The 24,450-nt window shown below is 39.3% G+C and overlaps 1 long non-coding RNA gene across 1 annotated transcript in view; it reads right to left on the reverse strand.

Moving 5' to 3' along the window:
* The window catches only part of LOC128850545 (uncharacterized), an 80,217-nt gene extending 57,112 nt beyond the window's left edge, over positions 1-23,105 (reverse strand). Inside the window, exon 1 of the long non-coding RNA XR_008447977.1 lies at positions 22,967-23,105. This is a non-coding gene — a long non-coding RNA (uncharacterized LOC128850545). The remainder of the gene's footprint in view (positions 1-22,966) is intronic.
* Positions 23,106-24,450: the final 1,345 nt, after the last annotated feature.

Below are 24,450 nucleotides of genomic sequence, written 5' to 3' on the forward strand. Positions count from 1 at the left end.
TTTAGGAACCATTTGGTCAAGAATTGAGAGAATAACATGAATGCCTCCTCAAAGAGCAAGACTCCTTGTACTAGACATCCAGCTGGTATAGACATTATCATAATCTCACAAAACCAGATTTCATAAAATATGCTTTAGAAAGAATCCTGACTTTCAAAAATGTAAAGAGCAAAGAGGAATGTAGGGGTATGTTAACAGAATATATCATAAACAGCTCTCACTCCACACTCTAAAAAAAAAACTTGTTGAAGTCAAATCAAAACTTCCTGATGATTTCTTATTGAACCCATTTCCTTCTAAAAGTGCTCTAAGCTTTTGAACATGGAGAAACATGTATTTATTGCTTTAAAAGGCTCTAGAGGAGAAGGTGATTACTTCTGTACTACTCATATTTTCTCTTAAACTTATAGATGCTTTTTGTTTTGATCTCCTGATAATCATGAAATAGTAAAATTCTTTTGAAATATTCATCTGTAAATATTAGATTTTAGTTTGTAGATTATTTGAGCCTAACCTGTAACAGTAACTGAGGCAGTCATAAAATAAAAGTTTGATTCATTTTACCACATTTTACTACCTAGCAGAAAGGAATCTAATCCAAACTAGCCCTATAGGCTCCACCTGTAGCGAGTACAGGAATACTGATTCCTTCACCCTTTGCGATGTTTGTCATCTAAGATGCACATGGCATATAAAACGAAGCAGAGACATGCAACTGCTTATCTGACTAAAGGGACATCTTAGCTGACCAGTTCAAATGGAATGCAAAAATTTATGCAGCTGAAAACAAATGAGAAAAACTTTCCAGCAAGTCAATAGGAAAAGGTTTATCTCCATAGGGTTCTGTTTGAGGGGGAATTGTGTTGAACTAACTTAAATGTCTAAACTTACATAGATGTTATCTGCCTTTGAAAGCCTTCAAAGGTTTATTTCTTTCCCTTAAGCAGAGAAATAAGAAACTTTGTTCAGTGTGTAGCTTCAGGAGGCATACTACTTTAGGGACATGTAAAGTTTAGTTAGATCATCTTTGCTTACATAGCTTGTAGAAGCCTGGTCTGGCCTTACACAAAACCAGACTGTAATTGTGGAGTATGACTGGTTATTAACAGAAAAGCTTCGAAAATAACACGGTGTTCCGTGATATACTGTATAGAGTGTCAAATGAAGTCTTCAGTAAAATACTGTATTTGTTCTTTAGAAGTGGGTGTACTAATTAAGGTATACCTACACTGAATATCAGGATGATGAGAGTCCATTATGCCCTTTTTAAAGTCATAGCAGAAGTGTACTGCAAAGCTGCGTTGAACAAAATTTAACATTCCTTCTTAGTACTGCTTGTTCATTTAGGCTTAGTGATTTTTAATCTAATTCTTACATTTTCTCATAAACTCAACAGAAAAGTTCTTGCTTACAACTTCTGTCGCAACTCTGCTCTTTCTTCCTAACTGAGGTAAAAAAAATAAATGAAAATCTAGAGCTTATGTATACAGGTTACTACGGAAAACAGCATTTTATTTTTCACTTGGTCATTCAATTTGGAAAGCCCTCTTAAAGACCAACTCCTAAAAAGACTCTTCTGAGAAGTGGAATACTGCTCCCTTACTCTTTTACAAAAGGGAAGTTCACTGCAATTTACTTGAAGAAAAATTTCAGCTTGTGTTAAGCCTTATGAAATTAAATGTCCTGAGTCAGTGCAGGAAGTTAAAACCTTGCCTTGAAAGGAACTCTGAGTCATTCTCGCCAGATACACATACATACAAAAGCCAGTTACAAGTGTACCCCACAGGTATTATATTGATTGTAGTCCTGAGCTACTTCTATAAGGCCGTGGACATGTTAAGGTAGGGGTGAGAAGAGCTAATTTTGAATCCAGGCAAGCCTGAAAGAGGAGCAGGATTTTCCTCACCAAAAGTAAGAAAGAAAGTTATAAAATCCTCTGAAATTAAGAGCTAGCTGTCCTTCTGCTCGGCTTTATAGTATGGCCAACAGTTCTTCCAGTTCACTCCTGGGAGTCTGCAGCAACGAGAGGCCTAAGAAGAATGGAGAACAAAAGACCATACAACTCAACATAAAACAGCAATATTCAATAACTCAGCATTGTTCCTACTAATGTCATAGCATGACCAAGATGACACTGGAAGCAGTGATGATATACCGGGAGGGAAACTTTGCCACAGAATATAATTTAAATAGTCTTTGAACAATTTTAATTTAAATAGTCTTTGAACAATTTTACCAGCATGTTGAAATGCTGTTGTCATGTAGTAGAAGGACAGGTTCTACTTTTCAACGTCAGCTTTTTTAGAATATATTTCTGGAAAGAACGCTGAGGATAAAATTTGGTAAACAAAGATAAGTAATGGGATTTAGTACAGATTTAAGGTTCTTGATATTCATCAATTTGCCTGTCTCAAGACAACTGCTTGACTGGCTTCTTTTGATTAACTGACTTAAAGGCTTTCTTTGGTTTCATAGGATTTATTTAAGAATAGTCACATTTGCACAATTATAAATTGCTTAGGTTATCCATGGTATACCAAATAAGATTCACCAACCTTTTAATGAATTTTGCCCACCTACAAATTATTTTAATTACCTGTGATACAGTATTACTTGTCTGCTGCTAATTTTGATAATAGAGTACTTGGTTCTCTCAAGAGTCAGATGACTCTCCAAGGGGTGATATGTTTCAAAAGCCCTTACAGAGAAATATGCAGGACATTCAAATAATCACTGTGTACTATTTTGCTTTTAATTTAGGTACCTTTTCCTAAGAATAAAATGATCATAGCAAGGAATCATCCATTGATTTTTTTCCTCCTTTAATTATGACATGAAAATAAACTCAGATCAAGAGGCTAAATGAAGGGAATTAACATTGTTTCACCATCCAGAGAGTCAGATATTAAGATTTAGCTTCTACCTTCTACACTTTCTTCAGATTATAAATAGAAAGCAAGTTTTTAAATAAATTGAAATGGCACTTTGTAACTTGATATAACTCATTCTAGCTTCACAATGTTATTAACAATCAAGAGTGCTTCATGATAATCTTTAATTTGATTATTATTTCTTCCTAAATACGAGCTGCTTTTATCACAGATTTCTTTTCAGTTTGAGAAATGGGGAACTGCAAACCAGCATGTGTGACACAATATCAAGCAAACTGGAAGCAACTGTAATCAAGAACAGAACTGGCTGACAACTAGATGGATATAATGTAATGTGAAAGAAGCAACACAATTTTTATATGAGGTAGCTATGCTTTACAAAATTTACAGGAAAGAAACTCAAACTTTTGCTGAGTATCAGTATTAGTCATTTGAGTAGTTACCCAGGACTACAGCAGTGTCTTCAGGGCAATTGTGTTCATTTAACTCATTTGAACATACATGTACCTCTCTGTCCATATATAGTATGATGGTGAAATATTTTCCTTTTCTGCACAAATGTTCATAATTCATACATAAGAAAAGTATCTACTGAAATACATACATATAGGATGTCTCTTTTAATATGTGGATATATTTCTATTGGAGCTATCAGGGAAAGATTCAGTTACTAACTGCAGCAGTCCTCTGAGGTGCTTAAAGCAGGAATTTTCCTGGCTAGTATAATCCATCTTCTGCTAACAGGAGAAGAGGGCTATCCTTTTTTATTCTTCTTTAGTTTTGAGTGGCAAGCAGGAGAAAGATGCAATGAGCCAGATTGCCATCTCCCTACCCACAAGCAAATGCACAACAGATAGACCAAAGTCAGCCACAACACTCCTGGTGTACAGCAGCTGAGCCGAGAACAGACCCTCATCGCATGAAGTTTGATGAAAGATTGTCACTGCAGAGCTTCTGGAATAAGAGATTACAGTCATATGACTTAAACTCTGAAAGTTTCTGACATTTAATATCAGTAATTAAGAGTTCAGATTTGTGGCTGAATCAATATCTCCTTGCAGTTATTGATCAGAAACTGCTGCTGTGCCAATCATGGAGCACAGCTGACCTTATGAAAGCTGATCTCTGCTTCTAGCGCTGTACCTGTACCACCTCCTTATGGCCTATGTTTCTCAGAAGTGCTTAGAAACGTGTGGATGCTGTCATCAGGTTCTGCTCTGACGGAAGGCTGCTGGGACACTGAGCAGCGTCTGGCTGCTGCAGCTCACAGGAGTACACAAAGAACTTCCAAGACCTGAAAGGCAGGACCGCTGGAGAGGTGCTTCTTGTCTGACAGACTGACCTGCCTCTCAATCTTCTACCTCTCCACTGACGACTCAGAGCACCTTTCCCTTCCTGTTGGACTGAGACAGCACAATCCTTTCTCTCTCAAGTGTACATACAAAAGTGTTTGAGGCACCCTTTACGCTCCAAAAAAATGTCAACACACCATAGGGTGAAATCTCTCTGCTATCACTTCTCATCTATAACCACTACGGAGGTATCACTAGGCACCACAGGAAGGCACCAGACTGTGACCTGTGGACAGGAGGCACTTATTTGGGTATGTGAAAGGCACTTAGGTGGAGAAATTGACACACTAAAAAGTTCACGTGGTCACAAAGGTAACTTTTTTCACCCATGCATCTCTAAAGTCTTCATAAGAAAGACCTCAGATTTCATTTCTCATCTGAAGTGAATATTTGCAATAAAGTAACTGTCAGGCAACAGTAAAAAAATGATACATTTCTAAACAATACTACTAATATTAATACTAATATCATCATCAATTAATGGAGTATCAAAATAGAATATTTTGTAAAAACAGTCTTATTTTCTAAGGAAAATATTGAATTTTCACTTACAAGAATAATTCTCCGGAACAAATTCCTCTTCCCCAAATATTATATTAACAAACATAAATATCTTAACTCAAAAATCTTTCTCTTGGACAGTATCTGCCATGGTGAGCTGAGTTCAAAGAGCTTATTGCTTTAGTATTTCCTCTGTGATTATGGAGAAACTGTAAGGTACAATGAGAAATGTAGCTCAGCCTGACAATTCAGCCAATGAAGGAGAATGAATACACGAAGTATCCTATAACCAGTGATATCTGTGACTCCCACGAAATGCCCACGGGACACGTTGAATCAAAATATTTCAAATCTGTATGTCTCAGAAGTTGTAAAACTTCTGCAGAAAAGGTACACCCAAAAAGCAAACCCACAAACCCCAACATATATTTTTCTTAGCAGTAGTAACAAGGAGATTCTGTCATCTTTGCCCTTTCTGTCATTGTCATCTACCAAATGAGTCTCAATCAATTATCAGGGAATTTTAAATGATTCACAAGCTAGTGTTCAGCATTTCCTACTACTAAATAGTACACTTTATCTTCTCAGCCTTGCGTCATGCCCATGAGCAGCATGTGAAAGCAGGTCACATCCTCCTTCCTGCAATGTGCCTCACAGTCAAGTTTAATATCTGGCCCTGAAGGAGAATTAATTGTTATTTAACTTTTTGGACTAACAGTGGGTAACTATTTTTAGACTTGGAGATATCTATAGATCTGGATTTTAGTCTTTAGAGATATTCATGTCACATAAGGGCTTAGATGTTAAAAGAAATTTTGATTAAACTTTAAATGAAGAAATATCTGCAAAAACAGGCATCCGTGGAAAGCAGGAGAGAAAGGCATGCACAAGGAATGACATTCGTTATCTTCCCTTCTCTTAAGACATCTTCACTTTGAGCTGAACCTTTTGAGATGGGGTACGTACACAATGCACCTCCTTCAGCAAGGATCTGGGAGAAATAGAGGCTGAGAGATGCTGTAAGTCTGCTCAGTCAGCAAGTGAAAATTAGCTCTGCTAACGCACAGACCAAGCTGAGTGTGTTACTGGCTGAGTGGAGTGAGATTCAGCTATGAATGTGGAAAAGTCACCGTGTTTGTCTCCACTGTGTCTGTCCAGTGGAGACCAGTCACTATGTTTGCCCTAATTCAGCACTACGCTTCACCTTCTCTTGGGAGAGGGTATGACATGCAACAGAAGCACCTAGCAGGCAGAGCTGGCTGATAATACTTTGAGTCAATTCCATAGGAAATATCTTGTTGGTATCTTGTTGGACATATGACTTTAAATGTCCCTTCTGACTTGAACCATTTTATGATGCTATGATCTTGTCAGTCTAAACCAGAACCTTGATATTCACTCTCAGATACAGTCCGGATAAGAAGCACTGCTAACATAGGGAAGAAGAGGTGGAAGTTGTCACTTACTCAAAGGCTGCCAACATGGGTAAAAAGAGGTGGAAGCTGTCACTCACCCAAAGGCTGTTTCACCACCACATTTTAACTGAGAGAAAGGCTGAACTTATACTCAAGATCTGAGACCTGGCCATAGGCAGGCAGACCATAGAGCCTTAGAATCATAGAATGGTTTGGGTGAGAAGGAACTTTAAAGATAACCTAGCTCCAACTCCTCTGACTTGGAAAGGGATACCTCCTACTAGACCAGGCTGCTCAAGGCCCCATCCAGCCTGGCCTTCAACACTTCAAGGGAAGAGACAACAGCAGCCTCTGTGGGCAATCTCTTCCAGTGTCTCACCACCCTCTCTGTCAAGAATTTCTTCCTTATGTCTAATCTAAACCTTCTTTCTTCCAATTTAAAGCCATTCCCCGTCTTCCTATAACTGTAAGCCTTTGTAAAAAGTCCTTCCTTATCTTTCTTGTAGGCCCTCATCAAGTAATGGAAGATTGGTATAAGCTCTCCCCAGAGTCTTCTCTTCTCCAGGCTTAATAACCCCAAGTCTGTCAGCCTGTAATCATAGCAGAGGTGCTCTAGCCCTCTGATCATCTTGGTAGTCCTCCTCTGGACCTGTTCCAACAGTTCCATATCCTTCTTATATTGGGAATTCCAGAACTGGACACAGTGCTCCAGGTAGAGTTTCACAAGAGAGGAGTAGAGGGGGAAATTCATGTCCCTCGTCCTGCTGGCCATGCTTCTTTTGATGCGTCCCAGGATCATAGAATCATAGAATAGTTTGAGTTGGAAGAGACCTTAAAGATCATCTAGTTCCAACTCCTGTGCCATGGGCAGGGACATGTCCCATTAGATATGATTGACCTTCTGGGTTTTGAGTGCACGTTACCGGCTCATGTTGAGCTTCTCATCAATGAACACCCCCAAGTCCTTCTCTGCAGGGCTGCTCTCAATCACGTCATCGTGTATTGAAACCACAGATTGCCCCAACTCAAGTGCAATACCTTGCATTTGGCCTTGTCTAACCCCATGATGTCCACACAGGCACAATTGTCCAGCTTGTCCAGGTCCTTCTGGATGACATCCTGTCCTTCTGGTGTGACAACTGCACCACTCAGCTTGATGTTATCTACTGAGTACACACTTGACCTCAATGCCTATATCACTGATGAAAATATTAAGCAGTACTGGTCCTGGTATGGAACCGTGATGGACACCACTTGTCACAGTTCTCCATCTGCATATCAAGTCATTCACCATTACTCTCTGAATGCAACCATCCAACTGATTCCTTATTTGCCATTTCTATATATCATAATACACAAGTACTGAGATAAAACCCTCATCTGTACAACAAATTAATAAATAGGGACAGTGGTCACAAAGTAGGGTCCCCATACTTCTCACTGATTTTCTCAGTCCCTAGTATAAAGAATATTTCCACCATGGACACCAGACATCCTGTCTATCTCCAATTATCCTCTATTAGTCCCGGTTTTGGGGAAGGAAAAGCAATTGCTTTAAATCATGTTAGAAGGACTGAGGTGATATTCATATTCCTAAGTGAACACTTTCTGTTTTGAATTTCTGGGTAAAGGATGCCTTTCTCTAGCACAAGAATTTGTCAAATGCTTTCAGGATGTCTATTGAACATGACTTAGATGTGAAACAGACACTCAGCTGTTTAGTACCCTCAGGACCTAGATGTATTCGGCCAAGTCCAAGAACACATACAGGTATCCAGTGACCCTGTATATTAGCAAAATGAATCCTTCTAAGACCTCCAGAAATTCCAAGGCTGAGAGAAGAGTTTCCAAAGTAAATATTTTTTTTTAATGTTTGCTACATTCCGTTTTGTACAGTGACCGATCTGGGTCCACAGATGGATGTTCATTTCACTGAACTTACCAGGGTATACGGATGTTTTTGTCTTAGGTGGTAGCTGGGGGCTATCACCACTATCAGAGTGGCAAAGTCCACTCTGCATGAAAAAAAAAACCCAAAAACTAGTATTTCCCACTGTCCTGATGAATGCACTAAACAAACAGTTTTTTTCTTTACATACTTTAAAACTTCCTTATCAAACAAGGAAAGAGTTTACACAAGAAAGATGCTGTAGATTCACGTTTTCTTGGTTGCAGTTTTGGAATGAGGCGCCTAAATTCCTTGTAAATCCTATGAAGTATACCCAGAACTGTTCTTGGTACCGGCATTGGTTCTTTAGAATGTACCCGTCCACAGTGATATCTATGTGACTGGCAACATCTCTCAACAAAACCATGCAATTTGCATGACTTCCCATGCAAAGAAATTGGAAAGGATTCCCAAACAGGAGGAGTTTTCATCATACCTTACTGAAACTGGAAGAAAGACTCAGGATCCAAAGGATTGTCCAGACTGTGAAGAGTCCATAAACACTCATTGTCCGCACTAAGGCTTCTGCTGTCCTATGTTGTTTGTTGTCATTACCTGTGCTAAGGGAATTTAGCCAGCAAGCGTGTGCCCTTCCTTATGCTGTCAATATACCTTAATTTTTTTTGTAGAAACACACCCTCAGCTGTTCTGCTCCTCAGCACCCCATCTGCAGAGATGAAGACGACAACACTTTCCCATCTCAGTGAGCCTGATAGTGGAGGCCTTCGTTATTTCAGCAGATGGTGCCTTGGAATTTAGGGGAGGAAATCAGCTGGTGATCTGGGTTTAGAGAGCTGCACAAACTTCATTTCATGCATCAGATTGGGACCAACCTCCTGGTGCCTGTTCCTTAGGCTGGGAGCTTGCCCAGGGGAGGGCTATGCAGATACTTCATTTCACACAGTGGCTATTTCCATTTTAGTCTGTTTCCTGCACATGGACAAATGGCTTAATTTTACAAATAATGGAAAATGTGTCTAAGGCAAGACAATTTAGATGGATAGATTTGGGCTGATGTTTAAGAACTGTAATAAATAATCTCCTCCTCATCCACGCCTCTCCAAAAAAATCTACATACCTTTGTGGATATTTTATAACAAACCCTAATAAAGAAATAATCCAAAATGGCACCTGTTAAAAAAAATAATATCCCCAAAATGTAGGTTATTGAAATATGAGTGTAATATAGAAAAGATAGCAGTGCTGATATTAATGACCTATCTGTCTCATGGTGCACTTAAAAAAAAGTCTCTCACGTATTTTATTTTATTTTTTATTAGAAACTGTATCATTAACTCTGAAAGACCTTACAGGGAAGGGCGAGGAGAAAGATCTGACTTTTTAAAAGCCAGATTCAGCTAGACTTTTTTTCCTGACTTAAAAAAAAGAAAGATTTTTCATAAACATTTTTTTCCCTCTGACTGGAATATTAGGACAGTATATTAAATTCCCACCCCCAAATCCACAAAAGGAAGACCCAGTTACATTTGCATAATAATATCCCTACTGTGCTTTTGACAGATGAGTTTCATCGACACAGACATACTGTTAGGGGCTCAGCAATAGATTAAAAAAACAACAACAATACAGTGTAACATAATAAAAGTGTATTGTAATGTACATCATAACTTTTGGCCAAGGTTAAATTTCCAGTTGGTGTATGAAAGTCGTATTCCATTAGACAAAATAGATGTCACACTGCGAAGCATTAAAGATGAGTTGACTGAGCCATTTGTTTTTATTTATATTACATTATATTTTCCTTGATTCTATTTATGTAGTGGTTCAAAAAAAAAAAAAAAAGAAATCCTTCAGTCCCCCTTACTCACCTACGCTGCTGCACAACAATGTTATCGACAGTGGGTATTTCCATGTGAGGCTGCTCTCCATGCAGGGTACTGTACAAAGCCACAAGGTCCACCTACTGTAGTTGCAGCAGTCCCATGTAAATACACCTGAGCAGTCTGCAAGCTCTTGCATGGTTAGTGAGCCAGCCACAGCTGCACCAAGCACACCGAGAAACAACCTAGACTTCTAGTACAGCCCTGTCCACATGAATCCATTAACTTGTGTAGAAAGAGCTGTTTTCCGCTCTGCATCTAATTTCACAGGCCGGACAGGAGTCGATGTTGCAGTTCACCAGCTGAGCTGCCATGAGTTCCCACCTGTCCCCATTACTTGTTGTCTGCCATAAGCCTCACAGAAGAAACTGCTTTGTAATATAAGGACTCTTGGAAGAGATATCCAGGTGAATTTATGAGAGCACGATGTGAAGTCCTGTCCCAGGATTACTATTTGTTGCAGCTCTTAATCTGAGTTAATTTACAGGTGGGTCCTGTGCACTGTCCCCTTCTCACAACACCTATGCTGTTGCCTCCAGTCCTCAGGAGATTCTCCAAAAGCCTCAGAAGAGAAAGGGAGTATCATGTGTATTATTTTTTGTTGTTGTTGTTTTTGTTTCTTTCCCCTTTCCTCCCCCCTCCAAGCTCCAACAGATTGTGCCTTTCTTCAGTAATGACTTTGTGCACCTTCACAATAAAAGTAATCTACCAAAGAGACAGAGCAGTTTTCTCTCTGTGTCTCCCTGTAAGTTACTCTTGGTTGCAAGAGCTTCACAGCCTCTCTTTAATGTCAAGTTATATGGGTTTGGGGGTTTTCCCAAGTCCATCAATCCCCCTGACAGGGCAGACACTTTGAGTGGAGTGGTGAGGACAGAGCTGATAAACTGCAGCCTCCTCCAGTACTGGACTCTGTCCAATGAGACAATAATACTCTCCCCAGGAAGTGGTTTGTGCCTTGTATGAAAACGTTTTCCCACCAGGAGGTGGTAGCCAAGATACACGTGGGGATGGGTGTCACTAGTCACCAGGTGAGGCTGACTTCACTGGTGACACCATCCTTTCCTTAACAACTGGTTCTGAAGCAATGGGCTCCTTCAGTTGTTTGTCCTATTGTCATGGCAGTCTGCAGCCAGAGAGTCTCATACTGCCTTGGAGAAACTGTTGTGTTGCCCTTAACAGCCCAAAAACATAGGAACAATTGTACTGGAAATTACTGAGTGAAGCCATTCTCTGGAGGGATGAAGGGAAGATGAAACACGATGAAGGGAAGGAAATACGACATCAAAAAATTTGGAACGACATTTGCCTGCTCCACAGTGAAGGAGGCAGAGGTGGACTCAGTCACACTTTGTGTCTGCAGAAGAGTGAAGAAATGAACTCCAGATCATCCGTAAGGCACAACAAATATATTCTTTGTTTTATTCCACTTCCCATGAACTCCAGAAATAAGCCCTGGGACTGTAAGAAGTTAGGTAATATTCAGGCAGGCTGGTGTTCTAATTCTTCTTTTGGCCATGATGAACACAGAGAATGTAGGTACCTATCCAGCGAAACAAGTCATTGGTATGGACAAGCACACAGTAAGGCAGAGACAGTGTGTTCTATTTTCTCTTCTTTACCTTGTGTCACAAACTATTCTAGGTCACACCATCTTTTGGTTCTTTCCACTCTCAAATTCTATGCTGCCGTAGAACCATGATGGGATTAGAACAGCTTGATGTATTTCCCACTCGGGAAAGGAACCCTTTTCCTGACACCACATTGCTGAACCTGACTTCTGATATTTAAAACTAAATACATAGAAATGCAGATTTACATTTTAAAATGGGCTAACATAGGAGTAATCCAAATTGCTATTTCTATATGAATAGAAGTACACGACATATAACAGAAGGAAGGAGTTTTTTTGTTTGTTTTTATTTCTTAATCACATTCTGAAGAGGTCATATGTAAAACACAACTGTGAGAAAAATGTGTTTTTCTCCGTTTTTTATCAGCCTTCCTCCTCATTTATTCTTATAAGATTGTAGAGTTAGCCGCTTTTTATTTCCTATGTAAAGCATATCTCTAACCTGTAAATAAATATTTCTTTTCTGGTTCAAGTCAAGTTTTAGTCTCCAATTAATAAGGAAAATGCACTGAACACCGATGGCCTGTTCTAAGGCGGCTGATAAAGAGAAATCTAATTATCTTCCAGTCTTTGCACTTGCTGGAGATGTTTAGAACTTTTTTATACTCAGTCTCAGTTCAAGGTAAATCAACAAGTCATGTCTGTGTTTTGCAAATCTCCATCAACTTTTAGCACCTAAAGAGTGTGTTAGTGATCTATCATCATCTGTACACGGTTGCAAATGGGGAAGAAAAGGGAGGAGACCATTTATTTGAAGTGTGAAGTTCAACAAGGGAGAACTGCCTCCAGTCATCTGAGAATAGTGGTACTTGCCAAACTTCCAAATAAAACAACTTTCATAAAAGGTCTGTCACACTGGGCTAAGCACCTGGAAGGATCTGGCTATTCTAACTAATGCATGGCTCAAACTTGCAGGTAAATCTCTGATGGAGTTAGAGGTAGTGTTTCCAACAAGAGATGGAAAGAAATTTGGAAATATCTAAGAAGTGCTCATTGTTTCCTCAGGAAAGAAAACAGCTTTCATTTCAGCATCTAAACTCTGATGTGCAGTGGGTAAAAAGAGAGTCATCGATGCAGATAAGAAGATCCTCAGATACTGCTGTAGGGCTAACTCAATTGCTTTCCTCCTGTGTTTGCTAAAATTGGTACCTCCTGTGCAAAAAACATCATAAACAAATAGCAGCACCATTCCAAATGCACTGTCATCATCATCATCATCATCATCATCATCATCACAGGCCTCCTCCTGACCACTACAAGACGAAGGCCTGACCTTAAAAATGGCACCCCTAGCTCAGACCAAATGTGACCATTTTTGTTCCCACCATCTGTCTATTCATCTTGGTGACAGGCAGCCCTGTCTCTGCTCACTGCCCATCCACTATGAATAGATAAGTGCCTGCAAATGAGCTTCAGTTAAATTGAGGGAGATGATACTTGCCTCAGGAAAGTATTTTGCACATCACAGTAGGAAAGGGCCATTGTTTTTGTTCAGATTTGGGTTTTATTTCTTGCTGTGCTTCTAAGAAAGGAAATTTTCTTCTTTGGGGGTAATGAAGAAGTGAGTTCATTCTTTTATGGATGGAGAGTTAAGAAACAAGAAAAAGGTTTCAGGGATGTGGACCAAGCAGAAGTGGTAACATGGGGCAAGGATTGCAGACGCCTGAGAGAAGAGAAAATGAGTGTTTTTTTTCACAGACAAATACTCAGAAGAGCAGTAAGACCAGAGGGAAGGTAATAAGTCACTGGAAGACACTTGGGTTTTGGTTTTAGAATCATCTGATTAAACCACGTTTCTCAGGCAGCCAGTAAAAACATTGAGCTTTTTACCTTACAAAAAACTCTTATCCTCTGGGAATTAATGAAAATTTAGAGACTTGCAATTACAGAGAAAAAGAGGAAATAAAGACCAGTCATCAAGATTCAAAAAAGAGGTGAATTAATATCTCTATTCTGCCATGAGCATCTTTTATAAATCTGAAGAAAATAACTCAACCTTTCTACACTAAAGTTTCACGGGTAAGACTCCTGTGAAATGAATGTAACAACATTTATTTACCTTCCCAGAGCTTGGAAAGGCACACAAACTGGATGAATCCAATACAAGGGTGTCATTTTTCTATTAACATCATTATCCTATTATGCTGGGCCACTTTAATAATGAAGCATCCTGTTCAGGCACCAGATTTCACTGTAAGCTCACATTGGCTTCTCTTGCTACCTAGGATTTAAGTTGGGTATAATGTGCTGCTTGACCATATCAAACTGCTCCTCAAAGTATCCTCTGTCCTTGATGCATTAGACCAGTGTTGTCATTGTATTCCTTTGAAAATACTTATGATGGAAGAGACAGGAAAATAAAGGGCAGGTGTTAGACATGATGGGGACGGCATATTTTGATTTGCATATGGGAAAAATATAAGGAATATGAATGGGACATGAGAGTAGGCTGAATTACAGACAGTAGACTGGAGGACTGACAAAGTGAGCTCTAGATCCTGGACAGGAGTGAGGAAGGTAGTTCTGACAAGAGTGTCTTATGTTTCTTGGCTTCTTCTCCAGATGGAGACTTTAGAGGCCAGACATCACTGACAGTTTGCCTATAAGTGGTGTGCCAGCAACTGAGATATCTATTGGGTCAAGACTATTAATCCCTCACTTACAGAAACATTTAAGTTCAATGACAATTGTTTAAAAGTCATTAATAACCTCTAACAGTGGTACGATGATCAGCTTTTTGTTTTGCCTCCGAGCATCACTAATGTAACTGACAAAGCTGAAAGAATACAAAACAGGCAACACATTGGTAGAAAAATATTGCAGTTTGCTTTCAGAGTGATTATTATTATTTCGGCAACGATTGCGTCTAGACAACTCAGATGAGACTGGGTTCTGCTGGTGATCAGTATGGAACAAAGCAAACTACCTTGGATAGATGGCCATACAAAGAGGCAGGGCAAAGGAAAAGTGGGAGGAAAGAAAAGAAGTGTGGGGAAGAGATTTTTTCCAGCAGGCACAGCATCTCTCTGGTCAAAAGACGAATAATACTCAAATCTCCTGATTAGTAAACCGCTACTTAGTCTAATTCCACAGACTTATGGCATTGGGCTGTAGCATGGCTATCTAGCAGACTTGGAAAAAAAATCAAGATGCATTATGGGATGAAGAAATACTTCCTTCACGGTGTTTTGCAGCCTCATGCAAACACCTGGTCGGATCACTTTTCTTCAGGCTTTTCTGGTGGAAGGGTGAATTTGGATAGCTATCATATGAGAGGGAAGGACTGGAAATAATTGCATGTTTTGAATTAAAATACAGAGCACAAGAAAGGCCTGAGGGATCTGATGAGAATAAGAAGATGGTTCCTGTAGTCCTGGACAGTTCCAGTGAAACTGGTTATTTCATTGGTCTGGACTCAATACATTTTACCAAGAGGAGATGCCAGTTCTTGTCCGAATTGGAATTGATTTTGATAAAAGTTAATGTTGCTGCCACTAATGAAGACCACAGTGCACGGCATTTGGAATCTTTATAGGGTAGCTGGATTGTCATATAAAACATGACATTTTCTTACAAATAGTCTAAACTTATGTGTACAGCTGCTATTCATGCAGGTCAGGAACACTTTGAGATGAACACTATTTTGTAGCTCTTATTCACGAAATAAAACTCTCCCATTTCTTTGCTCAGATCCCATGAAACCTTCTCACCACAACAGTGAAGGAAACTTTCTTGTAGCGGTAGTCCATTTGGACAGAACTTGTTGCCGTGTACGAGATTGGTGTTTAGTAGTTCAACCTACCATAAAGTTGGCCTAAGAACCTTCATGTGGTGACTAGTCTAGAGGTCTAACATTATAGATAATATCCTCAGATACTGCTTGTGTGACTCTATTGCCCATTTGAGGCTTTGGATATGTGTGGCCAGGGAACTACACATTTTAAAATGCAGATCCAGGAAGGGATGGGCCAGAAGGGTGGTAAATCCAGCTACAGAATTCAGAAAAAAGTGGAAACATCCTTTAGCAAGGAACAGAGATCTTGCTGCAAGCCAGTGTACAGCATTTTAGCACGGCACATTACACAGATTTAGGTGGCAGCTTGTCACTGTGGGACCTTGTGCTGCCTTTCTGTTGTGACTAATGAGCCTGTACAGCCAAGTGGGCTCCTTGTACGGCTACTAGAGAGGAAAGATAAAGGTGATCTTAGAGTTTATGGGGTTGAATAAAGCCCTTGAGCACACAACCTCACTTTTTCCTTCTGATGCCTCTCCAGATTTCATTCCACCTTATAAAGGAGAGAAAACAAAGGCAAAGAAGTGAAAATAATTAGTTTCTTCTGGGTTACACAGATAGAATAACAGTGAAACTTTGATAGATTACACCAGAGATGAGCAGTCCTGGGGATCTCATGGTTTTGGTTTAAAGAAGAGATCCTTGCGGTCGAGTTTTGGTCTGTATATGCATGACCTAAGCAAGTTACGAAAGGACCAATTTCTCGCTGTACGAGTGCACATCTGTTGTCTTTGCTGATGAAGTAGAAAAGAAGGGTTTCAAATCAACGTTGATATATAGGAATGTGTGTAAGTGTCCTGGGGATCATCTTTGTGATGGAGTGCTTGACTTTTAGATCCCAATTCAAACAACATAAGAATGAGAAAAAATTAGCCCATTTTAGTCAGCGACTTTTTGTGGTATTGTGGAAATTTGCTGCCAAAGCTTATTTTTTCTTTCTGCCTGTATGAAAAAAATTACTCTGGATGTAATAAGAACAAGGTGTTCTAATTAAATAGATTTGTTTACATCTCATAGCATGAAAAGCTAATTCAGTCTGATATACTGTATGTTCTTTCATTATCTCTCTCCCACTTCATGTAAAATTACCCATTTTAAGTAGTATTTTATTTAAGAACATTTAAAAGGTAGACTTGATTAAAGAAAAACTGATTTATGTTTCAAATTGTTTATTTCTAAAATAAAAGTTTCCCTTCAGGGTGCAAGAAGATGGGAGGGGGAGAGCAGAAGCTGTGCTATCTATCACAATATTTCCTCCCTGTTTTATTGCATTGCAAAGGTCCCTACCTTTGCTAGTCAAGAGAACTCATAGCCTGTGGCTAGAACACATTTTTATTAAGTGAAGGTTAAAGTCAGGGCCAAAATAGATCCACTGTAATAGGCTTACAAACATAATATCCTGACCCAGACCTGTGCTGTAGTATCAATTCCAAAACAGAAGCAAAGACAACACTTCCTGATAGTAACTCTGTTCCTACATGTGTAAAGATTTCCCTGTGTTCTCCATCCAGAAAAAGCTGGAGCATCCTTGATAATACCACAGTACGAATTACACAGAGAATTAACACTGCCGGTAACATGATCCAGCTGCAAAACCAAAGAAATGAGAACAAATCTCAGCAACTCACAGGACAGGTCTGGCCATTGGACAATGTTTTGTAGGCATGCAGAGCAAGATTGGTTGAAACTGCTGCAGGGAAGAATAATAAACCAAATGAATTTATCTCTCAGGTTGCCAAAACATTACCAAAAATAAGAATTTTATTGCCTCTTATACAAATTTCAGTTCAGGGACAGGGAACTTAGATAATCAGCCACTGAAAGGATCAGAGCCCAGCTCTGAAATAGAAAGACAATATATGCATGCAGCTCAAATCAAGCAATAATCTGCTGTACCTTAAAGTTCCACCTATGACAGTTCCAAGTGGTAAAAAATATGGACTGCCTGAAGTATGTTAAGTATCAGATTGGTCTGTATTCTCTAAGAGAAATTATTGTAAAAACTGAAGAGTAACACATTACCTGAGATCATCAAGTGCCATTACAGCAATATAAGGAGGCTCAGTACCCTCCCCAGGTAACGGCTGCACTATCCTTTCATTCCTGGTACTGTGTATGGCCACTGTAGGCAGCTGTTTTCATCCTGAAACTGAGCTTAGGAAGTGGTATCTGTACGGAGGTTTGGGCAGTTCTTAGCCACAGGCAGAGGACTGTGTCACTGTGTATCCACTATTGTCAGAGGTGCACAGTCCTTATGACAGTTTTAGGAACACATCTTTAAGAATACAAGAAATCTGTGAATAGAACCTACAGATGGCTAGACATAAAGACAACCTAAAGAGAATATGAAGATCTGTGTACATCCTTCTCCGTACATCGAGTAATCAAAATATTTTTTAATATAATAAGTGCATTAATTTATACCTAGGGAAAACAAAGTTCTGCAAGTTTTTTTTTTCTAAATCCTGATGCCTAAATGAATTTAAACCGTTTTAACTGCCAAAATTCCTTCTCTGAGGGGCAAAAAAATTTGCTTTTACGAGTTCTCACTCTGCTCCAGCTCTCTGGCAGCCAGAGTTGCAGGAGATGTGGGGATGCTGAGCAACTTGGGTTTGTGCCTCCCTGGCAGCTGGAGCTGTAGGGAGGCTGGAAGCTGGAAGGGAGGTGGGTGCTCAGCCCCTGGCCCCTTGCCTGCTGCAAGGCTCCCACTTTTGTCAGTTGTCTGTCTGTGCACCAAAAGTTAAACTGACAAGAACCTTTGGAGGGAGTAAGGGGGAGGAACTGAGCAGCCAAGGGAAATCACTGCCGTCTCTCCTAAACAAAAAAATAATTAAAAAAAAAAAAAGGGGGGGAAAAATTTCCACAGAATTGTCACTGAAGTTGAAAGTTTCCACAGAAATTTCATGTGAATGAAAACAGCATATGCAACTAGGATGTTGTTCCAGTGGGCAAGGAAAGAAAATGAATCCTGAAAAACTCTCCCAAGTTCCTGATGATCTCAGTGAAACCTGCTCATCACCTTTCAGGATAATGATCAGTACTTTCCAAGAGACACTTAGCACCTTCTCAGGATTTTGCCTTGATTTTGCTGTAACTTAGAGATAAGGTGCACAGAGGGTAAGAGCTCCAGGGAAGAGTAATTTTCACCTTTCTGGTGCTTACAGCATGATAAAAAACTTTCCTTCGTGCTTTTGAATTAATTCCTCAAAAGTTCCAATGCCTGCACACCCATTTGTTTCCTCATTGTTTTTATTAAACAAGAAAGGCTAGCTTTATTACTGCGCAAATGAAAGCATCACCAGAAGATAGATACTTCCCAGATTCTTATTAATCTCGAAGACTTATGAGGCCGCCTAAGTTCCACAGAAATTAACATACTCTACAGATTTCCTCCAGCAAGTCACTGAGTCCTTGCTATCCTATCTAGAGAGACAAGGGAAGCCAAAAAAGCACAACAAAAGGAGAATAAATCTGTATTATTAGGAGGTTGTGGCTAGTCAAAATGTGCATGTGCATGCATGTCTTTATCTACAGATATAGGGCAAGGCTCTGTATCGTGGTGTATCATCTACAGCACCAGTCCAGTAATTTACCATAGACTCTGGTTGTATAGATTGAACTGTGTGCCACAGAGTGGAGGTCATAATAATAATTAAAGTACAGTTGGATTTGCAATTCAAAATAATTTAAGATTAATCTCCAAAAATGGGACTGTGCAAATTAATATGGTAGGGCATTGAATTTACTCTTTTCCCTACTTTTCAGTGAGAGATTATCCTTGCCTAACTGCAGGCACACTTAACGCCTGTATTATGGCAGCATTTAATATCCCTCACAGAGACCGAAGTCCCATAGCAGTAGCTATTACACATAGGAGACAGATCCTACCCCAAACATAACAGACAAAAAAAGATCCCAAAGGCACAGCAGATAGGTGAAATGACTTAATCATCCAGGATGTGACTGAATATCCATTTCACCTGTAACACCTTAAAAATCAGAATTAGAGAGAAAGAGAGAGAGGGAAAAAACCACAAACCCAAACAGCACAGTAAACCCTCTCCTAAGCCAGGAGTATATATCATTAGGGCAGAAGAGTCTTATGACACTCACAATAGTCTTAATATTTTCTCTTTTCCACTGGAAAATTCCACAATTTGTAGCTTTTGGTTTCTCATGGTGCACGGAGTCAGTTAATAAGATAAAGATGTTGTGCAATGCAGGGGAGGTTTTTGTACTTTTTTTTTTTTTTTTTTTTTTCCATTTGAAGCAGATGTTTTGCTAATCCTCGTGATGTAAGGGGCTAGAATAAGGTTTCTTGAGAAAAGAGGAGACTTCATGGTTCTCCTGTGGCCCCAGGTACTATATTATCAATGACACTTCAATTCCCATAAGATCGTACCCACCCTGCTAGCTCTTATCTATTCTTCACATATTTACTGCACACCAATACCGGTTATCCAATGTAAACCGAGAATGGGAAAATTAAAGAGTTGCGATTGCTGAACATCATGAAAGATGTTCTTGGTGCACCAACAATATCTTATTGAGTCATGTAAGGTGGTTTTGGACTTTCAGTGACTCTGATTTGGCACTGACAGCTCTGTTGCTGACGTTGATCACCAGTGGATTCAATCTCATGGTCAAAATGCTAAGATTTAACAACACATGCCTAAACTTCAGTAATACATTGTTGCCACATGGGCATACTCAATGGCAAATGAGAGCAGGTATGAATCAGTGATGGAACTTTGCTCAGAAATCTAAGCTTCTGTGCAGACAGAGTTTTCCAAAAGTCTTTTACAATACAACATTTATTGCAATGGACTTTGCTTAGCCAATGGCAGGAATTTCTAGGCTTCAAAACGGCTTGAACAGAGAGGTCATGGGCAACAAACTCAGAAAAAGAAAGTGAACTTGTAATAAAAAAAAATATTACTTGTATTTTAACTAAATAATTGGTGATGAAAACCAAATTGAACAAACTTACACACTGCAACAAGTAGGAGGAAATACAAAATGAAGGCTTTCTGTCTATAGCGACCCTGACAAAAAAAGAAAGATCTTGAACTAACATCATCAAAGACCGATCTACCGCATGCCAATAAGAAAGGATAAGAGGGACCGGATTCCCATGAGATAGCGTGAAAATCATATCTTGCATGTTCATGACCTATATCATTGCTTGTTGTAACAGATGCTGAGATATTTCAGCAGTTTGTGCAGTTTTTGGTATTAAAGTCACATTGACAATAAAGTTACACACTGGATCACTTACGACACAGCATGTCACTGTTTGTTCCTTAATGGTAGACTGGAGTATCTATCTGAATACTGCTTGTGCAGATCCACTTGCCCACCTCATGTAAGTACCAATCAGTCTGCGTGTGTTTTCCCATAGTCACTTTCTTTGTCTGTTTAATAGCAGAAGCAAACAACTGGTGCCCTTAAATTTCAGTTGCCTTCTACTTGCACCAGATCAGGAGAGCATGTAGGCAGAGTTATAAAGACGAGCTGATCTATGGCAACTTAGATTTAGGTAACCCTACAGCTTCAGAGCTAAAGCAATGTCTTTCAGATGAAAGATATCCTTGGTTACTAATTTAAAATTCCTCCTGAAGAAATGAGATGCAATTTTCTTGTTGATTTCTTTTTTTGTGTGTATCGTAGTGGTATTTTGGGTTTGGTTTTGTGTTATTTTTTTCTCCTTTCTTCCCCTCCTCCCTGCCCTCTTTGATTTGGGTTGCTGAGGTTAGCATTTACAGTGTTCCTTCTTTAACCAAAAATTCCAATGTATATGCATTGTGTTCCTCATTTATGCTTCCCCACCACCCAATTAATGTCACACTAAATTATATACCTGCGACAGATTTAATTCCAGACCACTGAGCCATTGCTTTTAACCCTCTGCATGTATCTCTACAATATTTATGAGAAAGCTGTACTTACTTTAACAAGCAATGAGAGATTTCTATAGGTTTTTAACAATTCAATTTGTTGTAAGAAAGAATATATTCGTTCACTGAAATCTGTAGGATGGTTCTAAATACATGCAGAAGGATTTTGATATCTATTCAGTTCTTGAGGTTTTAGAATAGTTTTCCAAATCCCTATTATGCGGCTGTGGAATGAAAATGGATGGATCTATGGCTAGAGCTAAGCAGAGATCTGGGCTCATTTCCAAGCTCCATTGAACTCTTCTCAGATGACCTTGAGCAAAGCACTTGAGATGTGTTCCAGACTGTTTATTTCAGCGTCCAAATGGGGCTTTGAATGAACTTAAAACCTTGAATTCCAGGAAGATGTTTTGAAGGGATTGCCTAAGCTTAGAGTCACACCAATCTCACTGCAAATTTCCATGATGCCTGAGCTCAGAAAGTACAAGACAATCATGAGCTGTCTGACCTAAGGCATTAGAATGCAGTCAGACCCATCATATACTTAGACATCATCAAACAATTTCTAAACATAAAATGCGTTTCACCACTCTGTTATTCAAGGTACAAGTTGAAATGCAATTATTGTCTATATTAAGCAAAAAAGAAAAACCGCACAACCAGGTCCTCATCTAATTGGTATAGACTGTTTTGTGCCTGTATTTTTTAGAGGATCTAGCTGTGGCCGCTAAGTTTATCACTTGGAATGAAACCTCGAGGGTTCAGCATCATTCAGCTTTTAAGAACTAGGCCTTGTGAAACTAAGATTGTCCTTTCAATAAAACTTTCAATATCGTGGAGCGAGACCTTTCATCTCCCTCCAGATAGGACCATGCATTCATATAGTCAGTAAGATGAATGGGAGGCTCGGTCTCAGTACAAGGATTGAGCCATTTTCACAATGCAGGCATGTTCTCAAAATTGTCTACGGGTGGCAGATGACTCTTGAACAATTCCCATAGAGACTCAGACATGAGAATCAGGCACTCTACCTGCTTAACAACCAGCATACAATAAATGAAATTGATTTTTGACCATTATGATGTGAAAGTGAGTACTCTGAGTCATGCTTTTAAACTTTATAGCTACAACTCCAAAGATATTGCTATATGATTTCAAAAGGAAGTAGGAGTTTAAATACTGATTTGGTTTGGCCCTCTCTGTCCCAGTTTCTTTCATGTAAAATGGAAAGGGATGTGCTTTCACTACCTTTCTAGCTGTTGAAATGGAATATATGTGATGCTTTGAAGAAATCATATCCCATATTTCTGAGAACATAAGCAACTTAGACAAAGAAACACTGTTTTCACATCACCACTCTTCAGAAGACTCTTTCTGGAGGGAGATACAATTTATTATACCTTAAATTATGCAAGAATGAGTATTTTCAGTCCTAACATAATCATTTGGAAACTTTTTGCCACTTCCATCCTATCTTGTCTCACCAATGTTCTGCTTCCTGCACATTTTCATATTCATGTCATGGTTACAGTCTTTCAATTTCACTAGACTTATCTGTACCTGGTAATCAAACCTTTACTGGTATTCCTTAAAAACAAAACAAAACGAAAACAAAAAAGCAAAAGCATTAGTAAACATTTTCAACATGATGAAGTCCAAATAGGCAACTGCAGAGAGCTGAAAATTACATTTGCTCACCATGTCAGATCAGCCAAAGGATACCTGATTCAGATGTTGTTGCTCAAGCTTAGCAGGATGTTGGCATGAACCTCTGGTAGGAAGGCTACCCAAATGCTTTGCCAGGTCTGGACGATACTGTTAGCCTGCTGGAGTAAATAAGCCTCTGTTGCTATGTATTCTGTAGCTATTTCTTATTACTTCTGTCACTTAGCTACCGTTGACAAGGAAACAGAGCAATCCATGTTTTGAAGTTTTAATTGGTGTTTTCTGACCATTCATAACGAAAAAACAAGTCTCCATATACATAAAACTGGTGTTTTCTCCAAGGAAATCCAGGAAAAGTTCCTGATTTTTTTGTATAATTCCTGCAATTCATCAAAATCTTGGCCAGCAGAAAGCAGTCTGGTCATTTACGCAGTTCAAGTAAGGATAGATTAAAGCATAAGAAGGCTCAAAAATGGTACAAAGATCCTGTATTTTTCAATTAATTCATCCTAATTAGGAATCTAAAATTTAGTGGTGTGTTTTGGCTCAAGGATTAAGACATCTAATTTTAGATGCCCGTATGTGAGAGAAATGCCCAAGTTCCCACTATGGAGAGTGGAGGTCTAGTCAATACACTTAGTGGTTGAGAAAGAGATGAAATAAATGTCTATATCTGGTCAACCAATAGCTCTCAAAGCTTAGACACCTATCTCATATGTAAAAACCTAAATTTAGACATGTAGTGGCTTGAGTCAGTTACCTGAAAATAGAAGTCTGACAACACTTGAAGTGTCCTTGCATTTTGGAGACTCCCACACAGAGCTCGAATGTGCAGCACAGGACTTTACGGAGATGCCTGTTTTTTGCATCTGCCACTGGAGGCCAGATGTCATGTCCTTCCACAATTCAAATGAAAATAATTGCTTGTTTGTGGTCTGCTGAGGAATTCTCCCAGACACTGAGCTTAGCCCAGGTGAGTCTTAGGACTTTCAGCTGCCCATCTGCAAGCATCTAGTGCCACTGAGATACTCTAGATTATTGGTGACAGGCTGGCAGATACCACAAAGAATCCAAGGGATGCTGCACCCAGAAGTTAGAGGTCAACCAGAACAGTCCAGGGTCTATGTTTAAGCAATTGTATTTAACTCTACGTGTTAAACTAATTGTCTGAGGCTTGTTTGCATAATCGATGGAGAGAAATACGGAGAAAAGTTCATCCCGTTTTAAGATAATGGTCAAAGACAGTTCAAATGAGTTGCCCTCCAGATTTCTCTCAGCTAACAATCAAGGAAGACCAGTATGACTAGTCTCTTTCCAGTTCAGAAGACAGAGTTTATAAAATAGCAGGTTGCATGGGAGTTCATGTAGCATCATAAGCAGCCAGGACCCATCAGCCTTCTAACAAAATATTCAGATATACCATATGCATTTATACTGTCACTATATGCCTTTCAAACTCTATTACCGACAACTGACTGAAGAGACTGACACACGATGTGTATTACAAACATCTATAT

Source organism: Cuculus canorus, chromosome Z, assembly GCF_017976375.1.
Source record: "Cuculus canorus isolate bCucCan1 chromosome Z, bCucCan1.pri, whole genome shotgun sequence".
Classification (NCBI taxonomy): Eukaryota; Metazoa; Chordata; class Aves; order Cuculiformes; family Cuculidae; genus Cuculus; species Cuculus canorus.